Source organism: Podarcis muralis, chromosome 3 (genome assembly GCF_964188315.1).
Source record: "Podarcis muralis chromosome 3, rPodMur119.hap1.1, whole genome shotgun sequence".
NCBI classification, from domain to species: domain Eukaryota; kingdom Metazoa; phylum Chordata; class Lepidosauria; order Squamata; family Lacertidae; genus Podarcis; species Podarcis muralis.
This window is the reverse complement of record NC_135657.1, coordinates 54,288,320-54,313,490: the sequence shown is the minus strand read 5'-3', so window position 1 is coordinate 54,313,490 and position 25,171 is coordinate 54,288,320. Positions and strand designations below refer to the sequence as shown.

General features: G+C 45.4%; 1 long non-coding RNA gene across 1 annotated transcript; it reads left to right on the top strand.

The window, feature by feature from the left end:
• Positions 1-16,749: 16,749 nt before the first annotated feature.
• LOC144327251 (uncharacterized) lies at positions 16,750-21,517 on the top strand. The gene is made up of 3 exons (XR_013392215.1): positions 16,750-17,034; positions 18,943-20,357; positions 21,213-21,517. It is a non-coding gene; the product is annotated as an uncharacterized LOC144327251 (long non-coding RNA).
• Positions 21,518-25,171: the final 3,654 nt, after the last annotated feature.

Sequence of the window (25,171 nt, the reverse complement as noted above, 5' to 3'; positions counted from 1 at the left end):
TCATAGGGGCTATGCAGATTAAATGGGGATGCCAACATCTGCCAAAACATAGTAAACTCTCTTGTGGAAAAAGCCTGTAGTGTCTCCAGAGGAAATCAGCCCCTGTGAGAAGTAGGCCTTCGCCTAGCACAGCAGGATAGTGATTACCTATTAAGAACTCTGGATCTCAGAGCAATATAAACCATCATTAACAGCCTCCTCAGAAGCCTTGCTGCCTCAGCAAGCAATTGCTGGAGACGAGGCATACTCACTGCTATGCCAGACTGCCGTCATCAAACACGGTGTTATTGCGACACTGCAGGCAGTTATGCCAACGCCAACGTTTAGATCAGGGTTCTCAGAGAGCTGTCTAAGTGGGATCTTTTAAACCCCACAAATCACAAGGTCCCGAGCCATGAAATGAGGCCAGATAGGGAAGGAGAGCAAAATGTATTGGAAATCAGCTCTCTAATAGAAAAGGCTGGGGAGAGGTGACCTTCGCAAGGTGAGCATTTCAGCTGGATGATACCAATGAAAATTACAAACTAGTGCTATTACAGGAGGCAAATTAAAGGGGGGGGGGGGAATTGCCAGAGGGAAAGAAAGCGGCACAGTGCACATGCAGAACAACAATAAAATGCCCAGCTAGAAGCAGTAGATTGTGGTCTTCAATAACACATATGTAATGCCAGCAGCCTCTGCCCAGATGGCTTGCCATCTTCATTAAACAAAGATAGGAGAAGGAGTTGGGGAGGAACCATTCAGAAATTAGTGTTGCTCTGGCCAGACCAGAAGAAAGGAAATCCAAGCGGCAATGAGGTCAGGGCAGTCCAGGAAAGCTGAAGGTCTCAAGGAAGGATATGAAGAGCTCGCTTTTTAAATGGCAATGTGTCTGAAGACTCCATCCTGCTCTGGTTCTGAGTGAAATAAATCCATCACCACCCAATTAAACACAGTTCGTAAGGCTCCAGGACAGCTTTCCCCAACCTGGTGCTTTCCAGTTGTTTTTGACTACAACTCCCATCACCCCTGACCAGTGCTTTTTTCTATTAAAAAAAATATGTTTAGGGATACTCTCATTTTGACTCAAGAAAATCACCAGGAAAGGAAAGGAAACTGTCATCAGAGGTGGTAACAATGAAACTGACCAATCACCATGCTATTTTTCAACTCCTACTTCACATATTAAATGCTCACTTCTGTCTGAGACTCAGGAAACACTGTGACAGGAAATGAAGCCACCATTAGGGGTAGCAACAGAACTGACAATTCACCATACTAGAGAAGAAACTAAAATTTTTAGTTTCTTCTCCCATTAGATGCACAACATGTTTGGGGTGTGCGTCCCCCTGCATCCCCCCAGAAAAAAGCACCACCCCTGACCATTGGGCAATGCTGGGGCCATTGGGAACTGAAGTCCAAAATGTATGAATTCTCCTGCATGTGAAAGGCTGATCTGGGATCAGATCCTAAATATAATTAACAAATACCTAGTTCAGCGTTAGAATTCAAATCCAGCATCCACTAGCAGAAATTTGCACAGGAGGCAAAGGAACAGCAAAATGGTGGTTGAGGGCTGGTCTTTGTTCCAAGGAACTTGCTGCTCTGTGATGATAGGGGAAACAGGGTAGAGGGAAGTTTATAGTTTGAGAGCATACACTGACCAGCCCTTCCTTGTAGATCCATCGTTTCTAAAGCCTGTTTACCCATTGTTGCTGAAGCCTGCTTACCCATTTCAGGCATTCAGCTGAGAAACCTGAAGCCACCTTCTCAGACTTGAAATGTCTATGCATATGTTTGGCCAAAGGACAGCCCTTTCATTTGAGACCCTGCTAATATTTTCACCATCTGGCTTGGCTGCGCTCTTGTTTGAAGCATCACTGATTGACTAGGACAGTCCTGATTAAGATGCTGCTGCCCCTGTCCGTCTTGGGTTTCTTGCAAGCCTAAATGATTAAAGAGATTCTTCTTTCTTTCCAACTCAAAAACATTTCCAGAGATGCCTCCTCTTTTCCAGCGTAATGCTATCGGGCAGGCAGGAGACCAGACTACCTGCACTCCAAACTCTGCCTCTGCTTCGAAAGCACACAAAAAAGGCTCGAGCAAATTGCCTCAGAACTGGGCAGGCGGAGATGAAGTAGATAAGAATCACCAGTCGGACACATCAGATACCATAGGAAGATAAAACAAACAGCCCTCTCAAGATGAAAAGATAAAATCCCCACATAAGTGCAATGGCGAGGGGGGCGGGGGAAGAGCGCATTTGCGGCATGAATATTCTCTGCTTGTGATAATTGTGCCATGAGGTTCTTTGATCTTCCTCTTGCGAAAGGTTAAACTAGCCATGCCAGCACTTCTTTTTTTGGGGAAAGAAGAGTAGGGCAGAGAGAGAGAGCGGAGTGAGACGGACAAAGCGAAATGATGGCAGGCATCTTGGCAGGAACTCTTTTCCTGGGGTGACCAGTCAGCCCCAAGCTTGCTTTCATATGCAGATTGTTTAGAGGTTTAAAGTGTCAATCAGAGACTGAAGTGAGCTGATGAGAGGAAGCAGGAAGCTGCCTTATACAGAAGTCAAACCACTGGTCCAACCGAGCACAGTCTAATCTACACCAACTGGTAGCAGTTTTCCAGGGGTTCTTTCTAGCCCTACTGGTGGCACCAGAGACTGAGCTTCATGTGATCTACCACAGAGCCATGGCCATTTCCATTGATATCCCTTCCTATCGAAATTGACCTCATCCCCTTGTTAGGCTTGTGTTTGATATTTTTGTTTTAAAAATGTAGAACAGTCCCTTGGTTCACTCTATTTTCCGCGATAGGTGAAGAGCAGGACAGGAATGAAATGGAGGAGGCTGACTTGTCTATGTTCTACCATAGGGCAGAAGCAAAATGTTCTCCACAAAATTTGCAGCCCCATTGACAGGTGATGGTGAGATTGAGGCAGGTACTCAGAATTTTTTTTGCTGGGAGAAAAAGGGTTTAAAAGTTGAGCAGCAGCTGGTGGTGGTAGACCTTTTCTTTTAGCTTTCTCAAGTAACTGTTAATAGAAGTTGTCGTTTTTTACTCAGAATGCCACTACATCTGGGCATTTGCTGGATGAGGGAATGGCAACTACCAGTTGATGGCCACCGAGAAAAATGCTGCCCCCACTAAGATAGTAATAAATAAACAGACATGATGTTGCTTTCCAGTGTGGTGGTTCTGTTTCCAATAATGTTTTGCTCTGTGCTTATGCTTAGCTGAAAGAAGCTTACATGCATCAACTCATTGTAAGATCGAAGCCTCTAGGAAGTGTATTGTCAAAACTGTGTTTCGTAAGAGATGAGCCAAAGTTTTGATTACAGATGTCCATTGCTTCAAAACACTCTGCACTCTTGCAAATAAATATATAGGATTTGGATGCCTAGCGGCCTGAAATCTGGATGTCTACAGGTGGAGTAAACATCTGATTAACATAAATATTCTTTCTTGGCTGCTTACAGGCTCCAAACAGATTATAATTACTGCCTATCCATGGAAGTGTATGTAACCTGTTTACTGCAAGAGGAAAGGCAGTCACTAGTCATCACCAAACCATCTCATTTCCTTTATCTTCTGTTTCAGTCTCTCCCAACCTGGCACCCTCCAGATGTTTTGGGCTGCAGCTGCCCTCAGCAGTACTACCTGGGGCTGATGGAATTTGTAGTCCAACACAACTGGTGGCCACCAGGTTGGCAAAGGCCCTCCTATGTTTTGGGAGAACTGCTGGGTGTGTGTGGAGTGCATCACACACACCCTTTCCCTGCAACATTAGACAATTCTCTTTTCCCTGTGTGCCCCTCACATACTGCAAATGTGCTTGGCTTCAATCCAAACCTATTTCAGCACTGAAGAGGTGTGGGGGGAAAATCTTTATTCTTTTTAAAGCAGCGCAGAGATCGTTTCCAGTCTCCACATAGCTCTTTCTAAAGACAGGGACATGTACTTGGACTTGTTTGTTGGCGAGAAGCGGCAAGATTAAAGAACGGCGTGTCTTCCGCTGCATACTTTAAACTAAAACAGCCATGCTTTTCAGTAACCTCTTTTAAGGTGTAGTGCATCCAAGCTCTCTAAATGCCCAAGGCTGTGTTTATCTGTAAGTATCTTGGGGAAGATTGCTATGTCTATTAATCTGTTTTCCTGTTTCCTTACCTCAGGGCTTATAAGCTACATAAACCATCCAGCTAGAAGGCCATTCAGAGAACTCCCCAATGACAGGTGTCTTCCTCTGGTGTCTGTTCGTGAGCAATTCACTACTCATGTGAGAAAATCATTAAAGCTATTTAGCAAGAACAAATGAATGGATAGATATTGCGGGATAGTCTCTACCCCAAAAACGGACTGTATTTACAACCATCACCTCTGCAAGAGTTAATCAACAATCACATAAAGGAACAAGGATGGAGCAAATTTTGTTTACGGGGCAAACCTATGATCCAGCTACATCATTGTGCATGTTCTTGTACCTATAGGCAGGCTGGCTAAGAAGACCCAAGAGGGATGCACAGGCAGCAATAGGTAGCAGTTGCAACAGTTCACCTTCTGGATGTAGATGCTCAGCAGGTATTTATTAATGTATCATTGAGCAAGTATGCTGCTACCTAAAGGCTGCCCCAATGCCTTGCCCCAGTTTCCCCCTCCTTGTTGGGGAAACAAGAGTGTAGCTACAGAAAAGGATAATAAGAGTGTAGGTACAGAAAACATAATGGTCCCCTAGTCAGCATAGACAGTGACTAGGAATTATGGGAGTTGCAGTATAAGAGCATCTGAAAGGCATCACATTGGCTACCCATGTGATAGTGAATACTCTATGGGTAATCTCTGTTTTGCTCTTTCCTGCAAGGTTGTAATCCTGTGAGCGGTGGCGGACCTACATTTTTGAGGCCCTGAAGCTTGAACTGTCATGGGAGGCCCTTCGCAACCAGCAATGAGGTTGGGTACTGGGTACCACTGTTATCTTCTTCAATGGGGTTTTCCCAAAACAGATCACAGTTTTAAAAAAATAGTTTTTGAGTTACCACTGCATTCCACCTTTACAACATCTGTGCTACTGACTCAAATTTTGGAATTGTTGGAAAATATACAACAAAAAAATAATCAGTTTGAGACAATGTGTTCCTTGAGCATTCATCATTCAGGCAAGGCTTATGTAAAGGTTAGACTATGGCTCTAGGCACACTCCTGATTACTCTGCATCCAGTGTGTTCCTACCACTACACTGGGAAGCAGTGGACACACATTAGCCACAACCCATATATAACATGTCGTTTCTTTCAAAATACTGCTTTTTGATGTTTTCCCCCCAGGCCATATTTGATCAATATTGGGAATAACCTAGTTTCATTTTAAGCTGGTAATGTGCGCGCAACCTAGGTCTGGTCTTCCTTGAGCATTCATCCCGGTGTGCTTGTGGGGTGTTTATATATCTTTCAACCAACCATTCATTGCTTCCACACTTTTCAAGGTATTTCCCCATCACATTCCTAACTACACCAAAAAAATCTGTTTCCTTTTTAAAGTGGATTTTTGCTCTAGGGCAATACAGTCCTTTAATCCACTTCAACTGTGTAAACCTTTATTTTGCCAGCAGGTTCTTGACTCCATCTTGCAAAATACTGAGAGTCTTCAGGTGCTCCAAGTTATTTGTTGATAGCCCACAGCTTAAGTTTCTGTTGTTTACAAGGCTTGCTTTTCTTGCTTTTTGTTTCTAAAATGAAATTTTAAAATTTGAAGTTGAAGCAATTTGTTTAACCGCTGTGGATAATTAGTACTGAAAAACAGATGCTTATGTTCTCATTTTTGCCAGAAATGCCCCTTAAAAACCCTATTGCTGCATGCAAAGGTGAAGATTTCCATCTACCCCAATAGATACACTTCATGCCTGAACTTGGTGAGCCAATTTTATTTCTCATCCTGACTGAATTTACTTTCATAAGCAAGATGGGAAATTGGGGCTGGCAAGAGGCTTTGGCATAGCACTCAGAAGATGAAAAAGAGAGAAGGCATAATTAAAAGCAAATTAAAGATAAAACATCGTGAACGCACGATAAAAAGCCATACATGCAAGGGCCTGCAGAAAGGAATACAGGTGTTCCCTGATTCTCTCCCAGCCCACACACTCCTTCCTGGATTAACAAATGTAGGAAGGAGTGTCTGAACAGGCAGACATCACAATCTTTCTATCTTTCAGGTGAACTTCTCATTGCTCATTGATACATGCATGCATGCAAGCTTAGACGAGCTGACTCCAGCACTTTGCGTAATAGACTATGTGCTTGAAGGCTTATATCTCTGCTACTTTTGAATCTGACCTACTACCTCCATGGTTATTTCTATTCAAAGGGGTTTGTTGTGAGTGTTTGGTGCGAACTGCATACTCAATACTTAGCAATCTAAATGGGCTTTGCCAAATCCCATGGTGATTGCTGCTAGTCCAAACAGGCTGGCAGGATCAGTGTGTGAGGTATAGAGGAGCTGTGGTGAAAAACAGCAGCACCCAACAAAACCCATTACCTCATCCATTATATATACACCCTTCTCCAACACACAGCATCATCCTTGGGGGAAGCATTGGTCTGGAAGAGCAACAAGTTTCATTCTGATACCAGTTTCGCTCAGCGCCCCAAAACATTCAGCTTCAGTTCACAGAGGTTTCCTAAGTGAGGTTCTTGCCAGTTAAGATAAACTTTGCAAGAGATAAGCTTTGTGGATCAGAGAAAAGCACATTGCAAGACCTCGGCTCCAAGAGAAAAGAAAATAATTGGCTTTCAAAACATGAGCGGATAGATGAAAGCAGAGTTTCTTGTAACACTACATAAAAGATAGAGCTTGTAAAAAGTTATCTGAAAGTAAATCTTGATGATGATGTACAGATATACTGACTGAGATTTATTGTTCGTTCAAAATACAGTAGGGTGGTTTCTAAAAAATGCTTTCCCTTTACATTTAAGAGTGTGATTTGGATTAGATCAGATATTAAACTGGCTTTAGGTCTATGACACTTCTTGTTTACAAAATGCTTTAACAAAGTTTATGATGTATAGAGCCTGTGTTTTATGTTACTGATTTAACGCCTGGAAACATCTACAACATAACAAGCTGCAGAGCTGGTTCCAGTCCTGAGCCCTTCACCCTGGTCAGGTGTTATATACTGCTCCCCCAAGTCTATGCCCTCTGGCACCAGAGGGAAGGCCCCGGACAAGCATGCCAATTGTGGCAGGGAGTAGTAGCACCACCATCATGTTCTGGAACAGGCGCTACAATCTGCAACATAGTCTGGTCTCCTGCCCAGAGATGCCTAGAGAATAAGGCAGGGGTCAGCAACCTAAGGCCCATGGGCCAGAAGCAGCCCACGGAGGTCATTTGACCGGCCCACGAGCCACCCCCGAGCTGAGTTGCCCGTTCGTGCGCTGCGCTAAACCGGTGCAGCATGGCACGGGGACTTGCTTTCGCGGCGCCAGAAATCAAGGGTGGGCGTGTGATCCAGCCCATGAAGGGATCTCCATGGGACCGATCTGGCCCAGGCAAGATAAACCTTGCTGACCCCTTGAATAAAGCATGTCCCGTCCTACAGGCACCAAGTTCCTAATAAATTCTGCCTATCAAAGATCTACAAGTAATTCAGGGCAGGACCGGCCTGCCCATGAGGTGGGCTGAGACAGCTGCCTTGGGCAGTGGAACACCAAGAGGCAGCAGCCCCCACAGGTGCCCCACCCCTGCCACCAGCAGAGAAGTGGTGGCGGCGATAGCAGCAGCTTCTGGTGAGATCTTGTGACATCTCGCTGAAATCTCATGAGCTGCTGCGGAAAACACAAGATCTCATGAGATCTTGACAGAACCCACCACCACCAGGATACTGGTCCTCATATTAAGCCTAACAATCTGTGATGCTCTGTGGCCAGTCAGAGAATTGATTCCAGTGCCGCAAGAGCTCTGTCCAGCAGTCAACTAGCATTTTCCCTTTTATTGATATTACCTCCAGCGTAAGGGTCCTTGAGGTCAAGGGAAATGAAACAAAACTGCCTTTTGGAGTTTTTCAAATGTTGGGAGGTATCAGACTAACGAGGCAAATCTGTTAAGCAATTACTGCGCAAGATTGGAACAGAATGCATGAATGGTCTGAGTCTCCAAAATATTGCCATATTATCAAACCTCTTCCTTAAAATGTCTACCAATGCCAGGAATGCTATCTGAGAACTAAATTGACCCTATAGAGATGCCTGTGAACTTTGAAATGTTTTAAGTTATTGTACAAGGCAAAGCCTTTCCTTTACACTAACCTCATTGTGGAATAATACACTGAAGCTATACCAAAAAAAACCCCCCAAAAACCAGCAATGCTTAAACTGGATGTAAATATTCATGTCATGTGAAGCTGGTGGACTTCTTGGCTGCAACAGTGTCAGTTTGATTTACAAGAACGTCGGAAAGAAGGTGGAACCAAAGTATGTGAATCTTTTCTTTCTTTTTGTTGCTTGTGGATGAAGAATATTCCCGAATAATGGACCTTGCCCTAAGCCACCTTACTTCTCTGGCTCTTTTAGCTTAACTAAACATGCAAAGATTGCATGAGCCCTCTGGCACCACCTCCTGTTCCCGTGGGTTCAAGGGTGACAAATAAGTCAGAATGCCAAAATGCACAGGAACCTCTGTGAGCACAGGAGGAGTCACCAATGCAGACACACATTGAACACACAGCGGGTTATAGGGATGGAGCTGGGGTTTGTGCACACTCTCTCACCCTCAGGTTAATAGGCTAAACCCTATTATAAATGAATGACTGGGCTCTAGAAGACCCCGATTCTGTTGCTATCGTAACTTGCCTGTGGGCTTCCCATAGACAGCTGGTTGGGCAACCTAGATGTTCCAATCAGATGCTAGACTTGCTGTGCCCTTGGACTGAACCAGTAGGGCTCTTCTTATGGCAGAATATCTGTATGCTACATGAAACTACTCTGTAAGCTTAAAGAATTTTTGTTAGCAATACATACAGGAAGCAATCAAGTCCATTTGCACTAGGCTGTGGTCTCTTTGAGTCATTCAGTGCAGCGGGCCAGAACATCACCTCTTTAAGCCCAGCACGGTTCCATATCTAGCATGATTCTCTTGCCAATGTTGAAGAGCTACTCCAGTTTAATCCAGCTGAGAGTTTGACCTAATCTACCTAAACCTTTTACATTTCTGCAGTTTTTCACTTTTAAAATTCACATCCATCAGTCACTTACTCAACTCTGGTACTAGAGTACTTCTGAGGACCCAGTGATTCAAAAAAGGGGGGGAAGGAGAAAGGAAAATCCAGGGAATCCGTGGGGGGAAAGAAAGGAACACAACTGGAAATAATATTGCACATAAATCTATTCATTACCTAAATTATGTTGAATGCCGTTAGTTTCTTGAGAGGGAGCAGGAAGCTCGCTCTGATTTAGGAAGTCCTCATTAAAGGCAAGCTGAGCAGCAAGACTGAAGCTCTTTTCCTAGTCAGAAAGTGGAACAATAGCCGTTCCATTTAATTGCAGGTTGCAGCGAACGTTTTTGCCTTTGAACCCTCCCGTAATGTAGTTCTTTCCTTTTCCTTATCAGAGGTGATCTCTGCCAAAGCTGCTGACAGTTGCATTTGATCAAGTGTAATAGAAACAGTCAGATCTTCCCAGATCCTCATAGCTAGCTATTCTCCATGTGTAATTCCAGTCCCTTTCATAGTCCTTTAATAGGACAAGTATATTACAAAATTAGCAGGCCAAAAAAAAGCAACGGTGGTGGATTTTCCTACCATTAAATCTGAGCCGCAAGTACACTGTCCCAGGGCGCTGTCACTGCCCCCATGAATGGCCGCTACACTGTCTTTCTCCTCCTTGTTTATCTTCCTCCCCACCCCCACCCCTTTTTCTTACTTTGGCCATTAAGAATGATGATGATGATGATGATGATGATGATGATGATGATGATTTATTTGTACCCCACCCATCTGGCTGGGTTTCCCCAGCCACTCTGGGCGGCTTTCAACAAAGACAAAAAATACATTAAAATGTCACACATGAAAAACTTCCCTAAACAGGCTGCCTTCAGATGTCTTCTAAATGTCAGGTAGTTGTTTATCTCTTTGACATCTGGTGAGAGAGCGTTCCACAGGGCGGGTGCCACTACCGAGAAGGCCCTCTGCCTGGTTCCCTGTAGCTTTGCTTCTCACAGTGAGGGAACCGCCAGAAGGCCCTCGGCACTGGACCTCAGTGTCCGGGCTGAATGATGGGGGTGGAGACGCTAACTGCTTATATGGAACCCTGGGAACTCAGGGTCACTTGCACTAGGAGGATTTATCTGATTTGAAAACATGCAGGGATGTAATTGGGCAAAGGACTGCCAATGTGCCTGAGAAGCATAAAAGGTAAAGGTAAAGGTACCCCTGCCCGTACGGGCCAGTCTTGACAGACTCTGGGGTTGTGAGCCCATCTCACTTAAGAGGCCAGGGGCCAGCGCTGTCCGGAGACACTTCCAGGTCACGTGGCCTGAGAAGCATAACACAACCTAAAATGCTCACATGCAACAGTACTTCTGTTTCAGCAAGCCTACCTGGGCATTTATTGTGCATATCTGTTTTTAACATTTTGCTGGTTTTATCTGTAGATTGATCATTGCTCAGCATTATTTAATGTACACCACTTAGAGATTCTTTGATTATATTCTTTATAAATTCTTCTAAATTCTTCAGGACTTCTGAAATAAACAAAGAGTCCTTCTCACCCCAAAAAATCTGGAACTGTCATGATCATCGACCACCCAGTCAATCAGTTCATTTCACTGTTGCAATTTTGTTCTTACATATTGAACTTTTTGCACTCCAGATCCCTAGGTCCACCCATAATTGCGATCCACCATTTTTGGACAATACTGCTTGATTTGACCTTGATCCAGTCTTGCTTTCGGATCAATCTCATTTTCTGATTGGATCTTGCGAAGTATGGGTCTACTAGTGTCCTTCCAAATCCAATAGATTCATTTAATGATGCTCTGTAGGCATTCACCAGCCATATGCCCTACAGCTTTTGCAGCTCACTTGTCTCCTGCAATTCCAGAAAATAGGAGGGGGAAGGAGATCCGTTTGTGCTGTTCAGATGCCCTCTAAACCCTCCAAGTGTATTCACAGGTGACTGCTACCTGTGCACTGATGACTCCACCTCACTACTGGCCCCAATTTAGGAGGATAACCAGCACTTCTCAGCTGTCAGCATTTGAAAAGGAGTGGGGGAAGGAAGGAAGTCAAAATGAAAATGGGTTGGTTAATTAATTGCAAGCACTGCTTGAAGGACCAGCACATATATTTAATCAGTTGCCTAGTAACAAATGGTGTATGATGTGAATGCTATCAGCCTGCAGTGTGAGCAAATGCTGGCCTTTTCTTTTTATCAGCCGTCAGCATGCGTGCTCTGCGTTTATGCATCCTTGTGTTCTGAAGGGCTCCTTTGCTATTATATGAAATGGTGATCTGAGTGGGAGTCCTGCCTGACATTTTCGCTCTTTCTTTGCCTCTCTTCCCTGCCCCCTCACACACACACACCCCAAACAATGTCAGAAAAACTGGTCTCTGCTGACATAAATATAGACTTTTGAGGGGGGACTGGAAAAATTACTTGCAACAGATATTTTAAGTACTTAAGGTGACTTATTTTAAGTACTTAAGGTGACTTCACATAGGCACGTTCTTCACTTGATGACGACAGCAATCCTCTCCACGTAAGACTGAAGAGTAGGGATGGGTGAATCAGTCTCTTTCTGATCCATATTACTTCCACATGCTTCTACCCCTGGGTTTGTTCCATTTCATTTCCACATTGATCTGTGGCTTTTTAAAAAAAAGAATCTGCATGAAAAATTATTTTTAAATAATATTTTTTAAATGTCTCCCAAGATACACATTTCTAAGCACATTTCTTCCAAATACAAATTTCCAAAAGTGTTTTTCTCTCAAAATGCACATGTTAAAGCCTTTTTTATTCTGTTTTTGAGCCAAGAACTGTGGTGGAAAATTTGGGAAATGCAGGAGCTAGAGAATAACTTAAGTTCTGATCCACACATTAGTCCAGGGTGTGTGAATCATGGCAACTCCTAATGGAATTTGCAAAGATCAAATTCATCGAATGTCCATAGGAAAAACTGGTCAGAAGATAAGGAGATATGATTTTTAGATCAAACTTAGTAGCAGTCAGTGATGGTGATACCTATCCCTTGTTGTTGATCATCAGATATTTGCTGCCTTTGAATATGGAATACCCACTTAACTATCATGAATAACAGCCATTGATACCACCCATTGATTTGTTGAACTTTAATTTAAAGCAGTTTAGACAAATGTCTATCTTGTGATGATACACACCTACAGTGTCTTCACTAGTGCATGTATGTGGATAGTATGGGTGTCAGGACTGGCCCCACCATTAGGCAGATGGAGGCAGCTGTCTCAGGCAGCAGGTGCTGGTGGGCAGGGGGAAGGGGGCAGTGAAGTGTTGGGAAACAGAGCTCTGCACTGCCTAAGCTGGCCTGGCATCCTCGGGTGCAGTGGAAGATGCTGTCCCATCACCAGAATTGAAGTAAGATTCAGCTTCCCATCCAGCTGACTTTTGTATGTGGAAGGGACTATCTTATCCTTTGCCTCAAGGCAGCAAAGTGTCATGGCTGCACTTTGCATCCTGAACGTAACCTTAAGAACACACCTATCCTGGATGGTTCTGTGCTCTTAGTTTGTGTCTCACACAACCTAATCTTCAACGTGTTTACTTGAAGATACTTAACATTGATTTAGATGGGGTTTGCAGCTAAGTAAGTCATCTTGCATTAGTGTGCCATCAGATGGAAGGAAGCAGGTTTGGCCAACCTTATTCACTCCTTCCCACCCACCACCAAGCACTTACTTGCAACCTCTGATCTGTAAGGTGAACAGGTGTGAGACTCCAAGCAAGCTGAGATGGACATTGTGAAGGATGGAAGAATGAACCAGTTGTAGGGAATTAGTATACGCTGTCACAAATATACACCCCCATCAAACAGACTCTGATGCTTACCATTCAAACACTATATCCTTTGTATTTTACTGAGGAATTGTTAGCAAAAGGTTGGGTTTTTTATTATTAAAAAAAGAAGCAATGACCTTAAAGGGCAAGCAATAAAAAGATGCTAGATTATAGTGTACAAAATCCACTCAATTCAAAATGCAGAATTCTGTTTCCATTATGTAGGCAAAAATAATAACTCTTGAACTGTCAAGGCGACAAATGACAGCTTTGTATGGTGATAGTTTGGTAATGGGATTTGACAATAAGAATTGCTTATCGTTCCTCACTATTGTGTACACTGTTAGGTTACCTGGGCTTGATATGCAAACAGACGAAAGTATGCACAAAGCCTGCATGTTCTTGAGAAAAATAAAAGGGGAACATCAATTTGCTAAAATTAAAAAATAAAATAAAAGTGTTGCTTATGTTCTAATATGCCAGCGTTGGTGTGTCATTATTGGGCCCTTTCCCCACTGGAGAAAAGAGACTACATCTTCCACAAAGAATTCCCACCAGAAATGTTTATAATTTCTCCATCAGTGAAATATTCGTCTGTCATGCTGTGCAGAAGCTAATCTAATTAAGATGGGATCTGCTAAATTTAATAGCCTGCTATGAATTTTTATGGACATCTGGTGATGGGAACAGTGGCTCTGCTCCGTGTATCAATTTGCATTGTCCAAATGGTGAATATTGGGAGGGCCTGGTCCCTCTTATTGGTAGGTTTGGGTGACTAATTTGAAGAGGGGCACAATTAGACTATACCCACGGGGCTTCTTTGAATTGGACCCTTGATGCTTCAACGCCAAGTTGCCCTGTCAGATAATGCAAGATCAAATAAGTGGTTTCTTTCAATTACCAGTATAGAATACACTAAATGTCTGGTGCTTTGAATCATGGTTAACATGCCAGCTCTCAAAACAGATCCTAATCCAGACAGTGTCTGATCAGATACGGTGCCTCTGAAACATACATGTTTTGCAGCTTACGAATGCGGAGGAAAGGTAATTGTTCTATTTCTGTACCTCCTCTCCCAGGTCAGAGGAGCTGAAGTCAAAAGTTGGGCTAAACTGCCATTCTTCACATCTCCCCATTCCTGATTCGTATGCTAGTTGAAACGCTGGGTGCTCTCCAGGGAAAGGTGATCTGAACAGTTAGAGGGCTGTTCTTTTCCCATGATCCATTGCTTTAGGAGGCCACTCTGACAATAGTGCACATCTTTCTGTCTCTTCGGAGCACTTCTCCATCCCCACGAGCCCCAGACTGAGAATTTTGCATTAATGAGATCTTGGTACTTTTGTGGTTTACTAATCCATCAGCCAGAAAACGCACACACATTTCTTTACACCCGGGCTGATTTCATTGGTGTTCAATTTCCCTAGGCATCACTCCGAACCGTCCATAAAATGTAGCTATTCACTTTACAAATGATGCAGGCAGGGAGGAAGGTACAGTGCCAGACCCTTCCAGAGAGATTATTTCCCTTTTTTAAAAAATAAAAAAACCAGCCCCAGCTCATTTTTTACTCAGCTGCCTTCGTAAACAAGCTGCCCCCCCCTCCACCTTACCTCTTCACCCTTCCCCTTTCATGTAACAAAGGCTATTGTACATTGAGCAACTCAGTGGAAGCTGCCTCACCTCTACACAATGAGTTAGCTTTTAAAAATTTAAGATGGTTATCATTAAAGAGTATATTTTTTAGCTGGCAGTAGTACCCCTCCCACCTGCAGTTTCTCTTGACCATGCATACTAAGTCAGAAAGGGGCAGTCCAAGCTTACAAGATGCTTTGTAAAATGTCAATGAACAGGGGAATGCTCCCCCCCCCCCAATCTAAGAGGGGGAGCATTCCCCTGTTCCCTTCTTTCTTTTTTCTAATGCAAAATCAAAAATGGAAACTTGCAGTCCTTCAAACACACTGTGTTAATGCCTGTCAAACATTAAGCTAGAGCACTCCCCTAAGGAAAATGCTTCATAATATGGGTGTACTCTTGGATTCCAGCTGGAGTCTCAAGTGGCTTCTGTGGCTAGGAGTGCTTAGGCCCAGATTAGGCTGATCCGCCAGCTATGCTCATTCCTCAGTTGCCCATGCTCTTGTAACCTCCAGTGAACTACTGCACTATACTCTACATGGAGCTGCCCTTGAAGGTGGCTGAGAGGCTGCAGCTAGGATGGAATGTGGCTGCCAGGATGATAAGTGGGGCAGCCTGAGGAGACCATGTGCCCCCAGTCCTGAAAGCACTGCACTGGCTGTCAGTGAGCTACTAAATCAAATTCAACATGTTAGTACAAGCATATAAAGCCATAAATGTCAGGGACCCAAGTATCTAAAAAAGCACATTTCCCATTATCAACCATGAGAGACAGTTTGCTCTTCCTGCTCAGTTCCTGTTTGTACTAGCTTGTACTAGCCTTTCCGACATTGGAAAGGGCCCCTTAAACAGGTCCACATTTCACTGGATGCCAGGACTGGACTGAGCAGAGCAGTGGTGCAAAGGGCTGTCTGTGAGCAAGCAGAACAGTGACGTGTGGGTGCCTTTTTATCCCAGTGGGATATTCCATTACCACTCGGAATATTTACTGAGACTATATGCTTCCAAAAAAAAAAAAATCAACAACTTTGGTCCATCCAACGGCAATGGGTAGATCACTGCCATTTTTTTATACTGTGAGTAGATCGCAGTCTATTGGGAGTTGGCCGTCCCTGCCATAAGAGATAAGGGCCCTTGCGGAGGAAGATGGGGCGGGGGGAGCGCACCACCCCCGGCAGTGCAATCCCGGTGGGGTGCAATCGCGGCTGACCCCTCCCGCCCGTGCAGGGCGTCACACCCCAGGATGCACATCACACCCCCAGGTCGCACGCCACACCCCTGCTTGCAGCGCGCCACACTCCCAGGACGTGTGCCACACTGCTGCGGGCAGTGCGCCATGCCCCTGGGATGCGTACCAGCCACGCCCATGCCTGCTCTCCACCCCCTGGTGCCAGAGCATGAAGCTCCGCCACTGGATAAGGGCACTGCTATAGCATTCGTGCATGCATGCACGCACGCACACACACACAATTGTACATGTCTTTATTGAGGATTGATGTATTTTGCTTTTGTGCTTAGAATCATAGAATTGGAAGGGATCACAAGGGCCAACTAGTCCAACCCCCTGAAATGCAGGCATCTCAACTAAAGCATTCATGACCTCTGCTTTAAAACTTCCAATGAACAACCCGAGGGAGTCTATTCTACTGTTCTTACCATCAAAATTCTTACAGTTCTTACCATCAAAAAGTTCTTCTTGATGTTTAGTCCTGATGTAAAGCTTATGTTTAGCTGAAATCCTTTGGAGGAAGGGTGATACCCTAAATAATAAGTTTTTTTTTATAAAAAAGATCATCACTTTCCACGCTAAGCAAATCCATTATTTTGCATACTCATGGTGTCAATGGTGATGAAATATCATAGGGAACATTAGGCACTGACATCGTGAGCATGTTGACATTGTGCATCTTGCTCTCTGGTATTTCCAGACATGCTGCAAGGACAACATTCAGCCTTTGGCAGTAATTCTGTGTCAGTTTTGTGAACAGGCCAAATCCAAGAGCAAATCAACTCGACGCTTTCCTGGCAACCCCAAGAAGAAGAAAAACTCTTATTCTCCAAAGGGAGTTAGCTCTTGGAAAGTGAGTATATCTCCATTTTTAACCCATGTTCCCTTTGCCTAAGAATACAAGGGGGCTGCTGCCATCCATGAAATTTGTCAGAATTGCCCTTGGACTTTCTCCTGGAGTTGTCGCTGCAGCCTCTTTATCCCATGTCTATGGTTCCTGAATTCCATATTAGGACAGATAAGATCCTCGTCAACAAAACACTTTCCTTGGTCCCTCAGAAATAGCCATTCCAATCTCAGTAAAGCTGAAGGCTTAAAGGGGTGAAGGATAATCCAAGAAGAGGATAATACAGCCCTTGAGTGTCAGAAAAACCATTTATCCCTTGAATAATGAAGGTAAGTCTATGGGCTTTTCCAGACAATATTTTTCAAAATGGATTTCCCCCCCTTTAGGGCTATGCTAGTGCTAAGCTCGCTGCAGGGGAAATAGCCATAGTGCTGTTCACAACAAAGAGACCATCTTGGTCGTGAGTCTTGGAAGACCTGCTCCCTGCTTTTCAGGCCTTTTCTCACTTGGTCTGGCAGAGCTAGGCCCTGACTGACTCCAGCTGAAGCTGCGGATGAAACCAGAGACCATCTTGGCTGTCTTTTAATGCAGACCTAGGTCCTCAAGCCTGAGCTTCCACAGCCACCACCAACCATGAATCACCGTTGGTAGGACTGGCAGCAGCAGCAGATATGTACTATGCCTATGATAATATTTTATTTACTTGCTAATTAAGCTGTTTTAAATGTGCATTTTATATTTTACTTCCTTTAGTAATGTTTTCTTTTGAAAAGTTTCAGGTAAGGTTTGTTACCTTTGCTAGATTAAATGTGCATTCTGTAGTTGACCTCTTTTGTAATGTTTTGTTTTGAAATCTTTAAGAGAATATTTTAGTTTTCCTGTTAATCATGTTGCTTTGAATGTATCCTTCATATCTGACTTTTTCTGTAATGTTTTGTTCTGAATTGTTTTACTTGATGTTTTAAAGGTTTGCATTGGGCATGACAGTCCAGGGGAACAACTCCATTCTTTCTGTGCAATTCTGAACTCCTTCCCCTGATCTTAGACTCCTTAAATTTGGACCACTGCTTCCAGCCCAGCTAGCCTTGGCTTATCTATCACTTAGCCAGAGCATAGTGTCTGCTGTGGCTGAATCTTCCTTACTCTCAAGTAAGAGCCACTGTCATCATTGGTGTGAGCGAAAGCCAGGACACACTTCTCCAGATTTTGTGATGTGACCAACTAAAAATGCATACCAAAATGTGCATAATATGGGAATGTGTACATGCACATATATTGGTGATTGTGAAAATGCTGTATGGAAATCCATTGCAAAAATTGCTTGCAATGTGTTTAAATTTACATGCAAAATGTCTATACTTGAAGAAATCAGCATGAAAATTCAATTTTTAAAAAAGAAATCACACACTGATGCAGAAATAGGGTGAACTGAATTTCAGATTAGGTAAAGGGACCCCTGACTGTTAGATCCAGTCGTGGACTATGGGGTTGGGGCGCTCATCTCGCTTTATTGGCCGAGGGAGCCGGCGTACAGCTTCCGGGTCATGTGGCCAACATGACTAAGCCACTTCTGGCGAACCAGAGCAGCGCATGGAAACGCCGTTTACCTTCCTGCCGGAGTGGTACCTATTTATCTATTTGCACTTGATGTGCTTTCGAACTGCTAGGCTGGCAGGAGCAGGGACTGAGCAACGGGAGCACACCCCGTTGCAGGGATTTGAACCGCCGACCTTCTGATCAGCAAGCCCTAGGCTTTCAGATTACAAACTGAGAAAAAATGACTTGTTTACAATTTTACACGCTTATTGCAAATCTCATTCATGCGTGAAACAGTTTGAAAGCTCACAGCTTCCACGTAGCACAATCGCGGCTCTATTTTTGGATTCCATTGTCCTTAATCTGAAAGAGCTGCTTCTGCTCCCTGGTTCTTTACTTGGAAGCCCTACCTCACCAAGAAGCAGGCGTTGGAAAGGTGGGTCAAGCCAACCCTTTTACCGCTCTGTCACTACCACATGCCCCACAAAGTGTGTGCACAGGTGTGTGCACGCTCCACATTCAATTATCTTGAATATGCATCCTGAGCTGCAGTCAAAGTATCAGGTTCTGATCTAGCTTACCTGAGATTTAAACCCATGTAATCATGTTAGCTTAAATGGTATTACCCTGGTGCATGACAGCATGCTCTGAAATGGGAAGAGCAAAGTCTGCGACTTTTCTTTCTTTTTCTTTTTTTCCAGAAAGACATTTATCCTGAGAAGTAAAGGGTGCCTTGCTTTTCTCCTCTCCCACCTCTTTCTCTTAATTGAGGCTTTCAGCACAAACTAGGTTAAAATTCTGGCCATTCTTGTGGGAAAAAGAACGGAACTTTGTAATATACTGCAGTCGGCTTACACAGTTGATCAGAAGAAGCATTCTCCAGTTGCTGTACTTGAAAATTCCACAACAACCCAAGCCAAAACCCCGCTCTGCTCTGTTTAGATGCTGCTCTCCAGGATTTAGCCTGACACCTTCCAAACAGACTGCACGAAAGAGATGTCTTGTTTTGTTCTGCTGGTTATCATTCTTCCCTTCCTTTCTATCCCCTCCCTCCTTCGGAGAGATTTCAGCAAAAACCATAAGCTTCTGACAGAGTGAATTTGTGATCTTATCCAATCATCTGGGCTGTTTGCAAAACTTCAATAGGTGGCAGCGTTTAGTTGATAAATGTTTTGTTATCCAAGTGATCTCATTTAGTGCAACTGTTGCAATATTAATAAACCGAACTTATGATTGCATTTGCCAGGACTGAAAACATTGCCATATCCCTGGCATTTGCTCATCTGAACTGACAACAATGTTCTTTGTGCTATGGAAAGGCAGCATTCTTCTGTGTCTGTGTCAGCATGCATACTGTTCGGGGGCAAATGGGGGAACAGATGGGGCAGAGAGGGAATGAACACCGCGTAGGTTGGGAGCCTGTTTTGTGCTTGCAATCCAAAGGTTTCTTTTTTTAAAAAGTGCACCTGGGAAATGCAAAGCTATTGTCTCTCTCTGTCTTCTTTCTTTACTGATTTCCATCCGATCCAGTGCAGACCAGGTTGATAGTTCTTGAAACATCCTATCTGACTTCTACCGGACAATGATAATAGAATCATTGGGTTGATTCATCATGTATACATACTTACAGCCTTTGGCTATCATCCTGTGGCCAGTGATATGAGCTTTGAGTATGGATTTTCTTGAGCTCTCAGTCTCACTTCATGAACCAAATCCTCACTTTAATCTCTATAATCTCTGTTTGGGATGGGTAAATTGTGTTGGCCAACTCAGGTTTGTTTCTGCAGAAACAAATCTTCTGTTTCTTCAAAAACTATTGCTTTATCAAGAATCTAGCAGTGCTACTACTCCAAAACTCTGAGTCTACAGAATTAAGTACACTTGAATCCACTGATTTCAATGGTATTTGTTCTAGATTGCAGTTACAGCCAAAATGTTGATCCAACCATTTGGGGAGTAATTGGAAGAAAGACTATTATTTGTATTAGACATGATAGATAGATGTTAGATAGATGGAGAGAGAAGAAGAAGAAGAAGAAGAAGAAGAAGAAGAAGAAGAAGAAGAAGAAGAAGAAGAAGAAGAAGTGTCTAGTGCCACCTTTATCACTTTCCTTGTGTAAGTACTGAATGATACACCAGCTTTTATGTCCTATCTTAGATGAAACTGATTCGCTTGGCAATTTCACCTCTAATGAGTTTGGTTGCTGCGAGTTGTCTATTAGTCAAAGAAAGGCAGCTCTTTTTGAAGGCAAGAGTTTCTGGGGTACTGGAACTTAGCACTGCAAAATTTTAGGGGGTGAGGGATCAACAGTTTTAGTAGACAACTTGTAACCAATGTGCAGGCACAACTCCATGATAATTCTGCCCTCTTGGATAAATCGAAAGCACAAGTCTTGCTTAATTTGTGAGCAGTAATGCTAAAGCTAGGCCTTTGGCACAGGTTCCCAATCTGTATTCCTCACTCTCTCCATAGTACAGCTTCCCCTAAATCAGCAAAGGCAGACACAACTTAGAACATATGGGATGCCAACTGCAGAACTGGCACCATGACAGCTGCCAGATAATACTCATTCTGTGCATGTAAGGAATCGTTCTTCTAGTGTGGTAGGACTTTGGAACTCTCTGCCTCTTGAGATCAGGCAGGTGCACCCACCTGCTTAAAGCAGTTTTGTTTAGGTAAGCCTATATGGTCAGCAGGTAGATGTGGATGTGTTTCAATCTCTTTAATCTTTAATCATGGCCACTGGTCCCATCACCTCCTGGCAAATAGAAGGTGAAGAAATGGAGGCAATGAGAGATTTTACTTTCCTGAGTTCCATGATCACTGCAGATGGTGACAGCAGAAACGAAATTAAAAGACGCCTGCTTCTTGGGAGAAGGGCAATGACAAACCTAGACAGCTTTTTAAAAGGCAGAGACATCACATTGCCAACATAGGTCTGTATAGTTAAAGCTATGGTTTTCCCTGTAGTGATGTATGAAAGTGAAAGAAGACTCCCTGGAAAAGACCCTGATGTTGGGAAAGATTGAGGGCACAAGGAGAAGGGGACAACAGAGGACGAGATGGTTGGACAGTGTTCTCGAAGCTACTAACATGAGTCTGACCAAACTGCAGGAGGCAGTGGAAGACAGGAGTGCCTGGCGTGCTCCGGTCCATGGAGTCCATTAAAATGTTTTAATTGCTTGCTTGTAACTGTTTTTACTGATAATAGTTCCTGTAAACTGCTTAGAGGTTTCGTTACAATCAAGCAGTGTATAAATTTAAAATAATAATAATAATAATAATAATAATAATAATAATAATAATAATAAAAAACAAGGCATGAGACACTGTGAATTTACGAACCTGATGATCACTCAGAAAGATGTCCTTACAAATATTTGTTTATCTGTTTGCATCAAAGGGCTGGAGCTGAGAGGAGAGAGAGTGGGGGAGCTGGAAGAGAGAGGGAGCAGGCATGATTAACAATAGGTATGAGAATGGGCGAGTTAGATTAAACTGATCCATATGCAAATTATGCAAGTCTGATTGCATCAAACCATGCACGGTTTAATGAGTGTGGTAAGATGCCTTTATCGGCTTGGATGTGTTCTGAAAAGAAGAGCTGCTCCAAGATAATGCAGGGTATAATAAGGTTTTTCATTACTGGGTCAATCTGCATTTGTGTTTGATCTCTCTCTCTCTCTCTCTCTCTCTCTCTCTCTCTCTCTCTCTCACACACACACACACACACACACACACACACACACACACACACCCCTGTGCATGAATCACTATTCTTTTCCAAAGCATTTGTCAGTAACCTCTTATACATGATTGCCACTCACATTAGAGCATGTCATGCGCACACTGATTCCATCTGGGGCTGTGTGTCTTGCCTTAGACATTTTAAAAAAAGAATCAACTTGCACCCATGGATATCAACATGTGATACACCTGCAGTTCTCACTGGCCACTGACCCATGGGTCCATGCCACCTCCAAAACAGGTGACTACTATGTGCACTATGTAGGCGTGCCTTGGGAAAGTATTCAGAAATACCAGATGATGCAAGCTGTGGTTGTGAGAATCTGGGCGCAGCTAGGTTTTTTTATATATATCATGTGACTTCACTGCTGCACCAGGTACACTGGTTTCCAGTTCATTTCTGAACACAATGTGCTGATATAATCACCAATAAAGCCTTCAACAGTATAGGGCCAGGATACTTGAAGGTCCTCCTTCCACCACATGAGGCCCTCCCTGCTCCAAAATAGAAATACAAAAGAAATGAAGAGATAAATAAGTATTCTTTTAAAGACTTCCCCTCTTCCCTGGCAGACTTTCTGTTGATAAAGCGTGTTCACATCAAAAGAGAGCACGTGTTGCGGTTGGGGCCGAACAAAACCCCATGTTAGTGACCAGGCCATAGATGGCTAGTGGCCTGGGAGCGGATTGGAGGTTGTTGTTACTGGGGCAATTTGGATGTTGCCAATTTAGGGGTGGGATCAATGGCTTTATAAGCAGGGTCCACAGCTTTCTCTTTCTCTTTTGCTGCGGACACCGGATCTATTACTAGCACCGGAGCGATTCAGCAAAAGATTTTGGTCGTATAACCAATTTTTACCTCTACTCTCTTTCCTTCCCCTCCTTTGACTTTCTTATAGATACCCAGGGTAATTAATTAATTTTATTCCCCCTTCCCTCTATTCTCTAGCCTCTTCCTTGTGGCGCGGGACCTCCCGGTCCCGGCCGGCTTACGGCCCGCTCTCGGCCGAGCCGTCAGTGCCGGGGATTTCCCCTGAGCCCTGCCGGGTCCAGCCCGGTTGGAGCCGGGCCTCCCTTAACCGGGGGAGGCTCCCGGCCCTGATCTAGCCACCCGCGGCCGGCGGCGGCCTGTTCGGGGCCTGTAGGCCTTGGCTGTCTCCCCGGGCCTTGGGGCCTGTGGGTGCCGCCTGGTCGAGGGCCCGATCCGCGGGCTGCCGCTTCTCAGGCCCGCTCGGCCTGCGCTCGCTGCGCCGCGCCGCTTCCTACCGGCGGCGCGGGGCCTCCCGCGGCCCGCTGCGGCCTGGTCGGGGGCCTCTAGGCCTCGGCCGCCTCCCCGGGCCTTGGGGGCCTGCGGGCGCCGGCCGGTTGTGGTCCCGATCCGCGGACCCCTGCTCCCCGGGCCCGCTCCGGCCTGTGGCTGATTTGGGCCCGGCTGGGCCTGCCGCTCCGCGCCGCTTCCTCTCGGCGGCGCGGGGTCTCCCGCGGCCCGCTGCGGCCTGGTTGGGGCCTGTAGGCCTCGGCCGCCTCTCCGGCCTTGGGGCCTGCGGGCGCCGGCCGGTCGCGGCCCCGATCCGCGGGCTGCCGCTTCCCGGGCCCGCTCCGGCTGTTGCCGCTGCGCGGGCCGCGTCCGGCGGCGGCTCCTGGGGGCCTGCGTTGCGGCCTTTCGGCCCGGTTTCGGCCGGATTGGCCGCCCCGTCGCCCCCCGCATTACCTTTGGGCCCGGCTGGGCCTGCTGCTCCGCGCCGCTTCCTCTCTGCGGCGCGGGGATCGGCAGCCCGCTGCGGCCTGGTGGAGGCTGATTGGGGCCCCGGCTGCCGCTTGCATTCGGCCTGCCCCTTGGCCCCGGGGAGTCGGCGCCCCCCCCCATCCAGCATAGGACGGCTTGGGGGGTGCACGGGGGGTAGTGAAGGCCTTGGGGGGGGCTCAGGGTGGCCTGGGCCCCGGCTGCCGGCCTCCTGAGTCGCTGGTGAGCTGGAGGTCCTCCATTTGGGGGATAAAATCCTCTTACCTTCTTCCTGGTGCTTCCTTCCTGGGCAGTGGCCTCTGGTGGCCAGCCTTGGTAATTACAGGGCTTGCCTGTAACTCAGGAATTTACTCAGCAGTGGCCTCTTGTGGCCGTCTAGGTATTGCAGGGTGCCTTCCCTGCTGTTTGAGTTCCTTTTAATACCTGTGCTTATAATTGGTTGCATAGGCCTCCGGTTACGCCGGCGGTGTTCGGTTATTCCTGAACCTGCTGATTCTCCCTAATTTTAGTCATTATTTGTTAATTTATCTTTCATTAATTTTATTATTTATTAATTTTTAATTTTAATTTTATTTTATTACTTTTACAATTGTCGACTTTGATTAATTAATTATTTAGTCTTTGAATTTAACCCCTTCCTTCTTGTCGATTTTATTTTAAGTGCTTAGCAGGAATGGCGCCAAAGAAGGCAGCAAGGAAGGCTGGTCCTGCTATTACTACAAAGCGGCCCATAAAAGGCCCATCGCAGGCTCTGCGTTCCCCGCAACCTGCCCAGTCTCTACAACGCATACGGTCCATGGTCAACAGCCTGGCGGGTGACCCAGTGGCCTTGGCAAGGGTGGAGTCCGAGATGGATGGTCTGCTCCGCCGCTCCTCTACCCCGACGTCATCCTCTGCAATATTGAGTCCTGCTTTAGGCGCCTCGTCCCCGGTGGCCTCATCTAGCGAAGATGAGGGAGGAACTTCTTTAGCCGGGGGGTTGCCGCCTGTTAGTCGAACACCACGCACCCCGGTTTTACCTGCGTCGCAGGTTACTGGGGCAAGGGGTCGTGGCCGTACCAGGGTTGGGGCCAGCAGGAGGGCAACAGCACGGGACCGCATGGGGGGTTCTCCTTCGCGGTCCCCGGTGGCAGGGATTCTGGCGCCGGGTCATTCACATTCAATTTCTTGTCAGTCGATCCCAGGTACGGTGCAGCAGGCTGACTTATCGGAATCTTCGGTGGAGGATAGCCTTCCCCTACCTCCAAGGTCATCTTCCGGGGGGCTCCGCCGCCGCAAGAGAAGCTCCAAGAGGCGCGCCAAGAAGAGACGTCGAGACACCTCGTCTTCTTCTTCAGGTACCTCCTCACAGAGTTCGAGTAGTGACGAGGAAGCGTCGCTTAAGCTCTACTGGGGGTTTGGGGAGACCTCTGGCCTCCCAAAATGGGTGTGGGAGCGG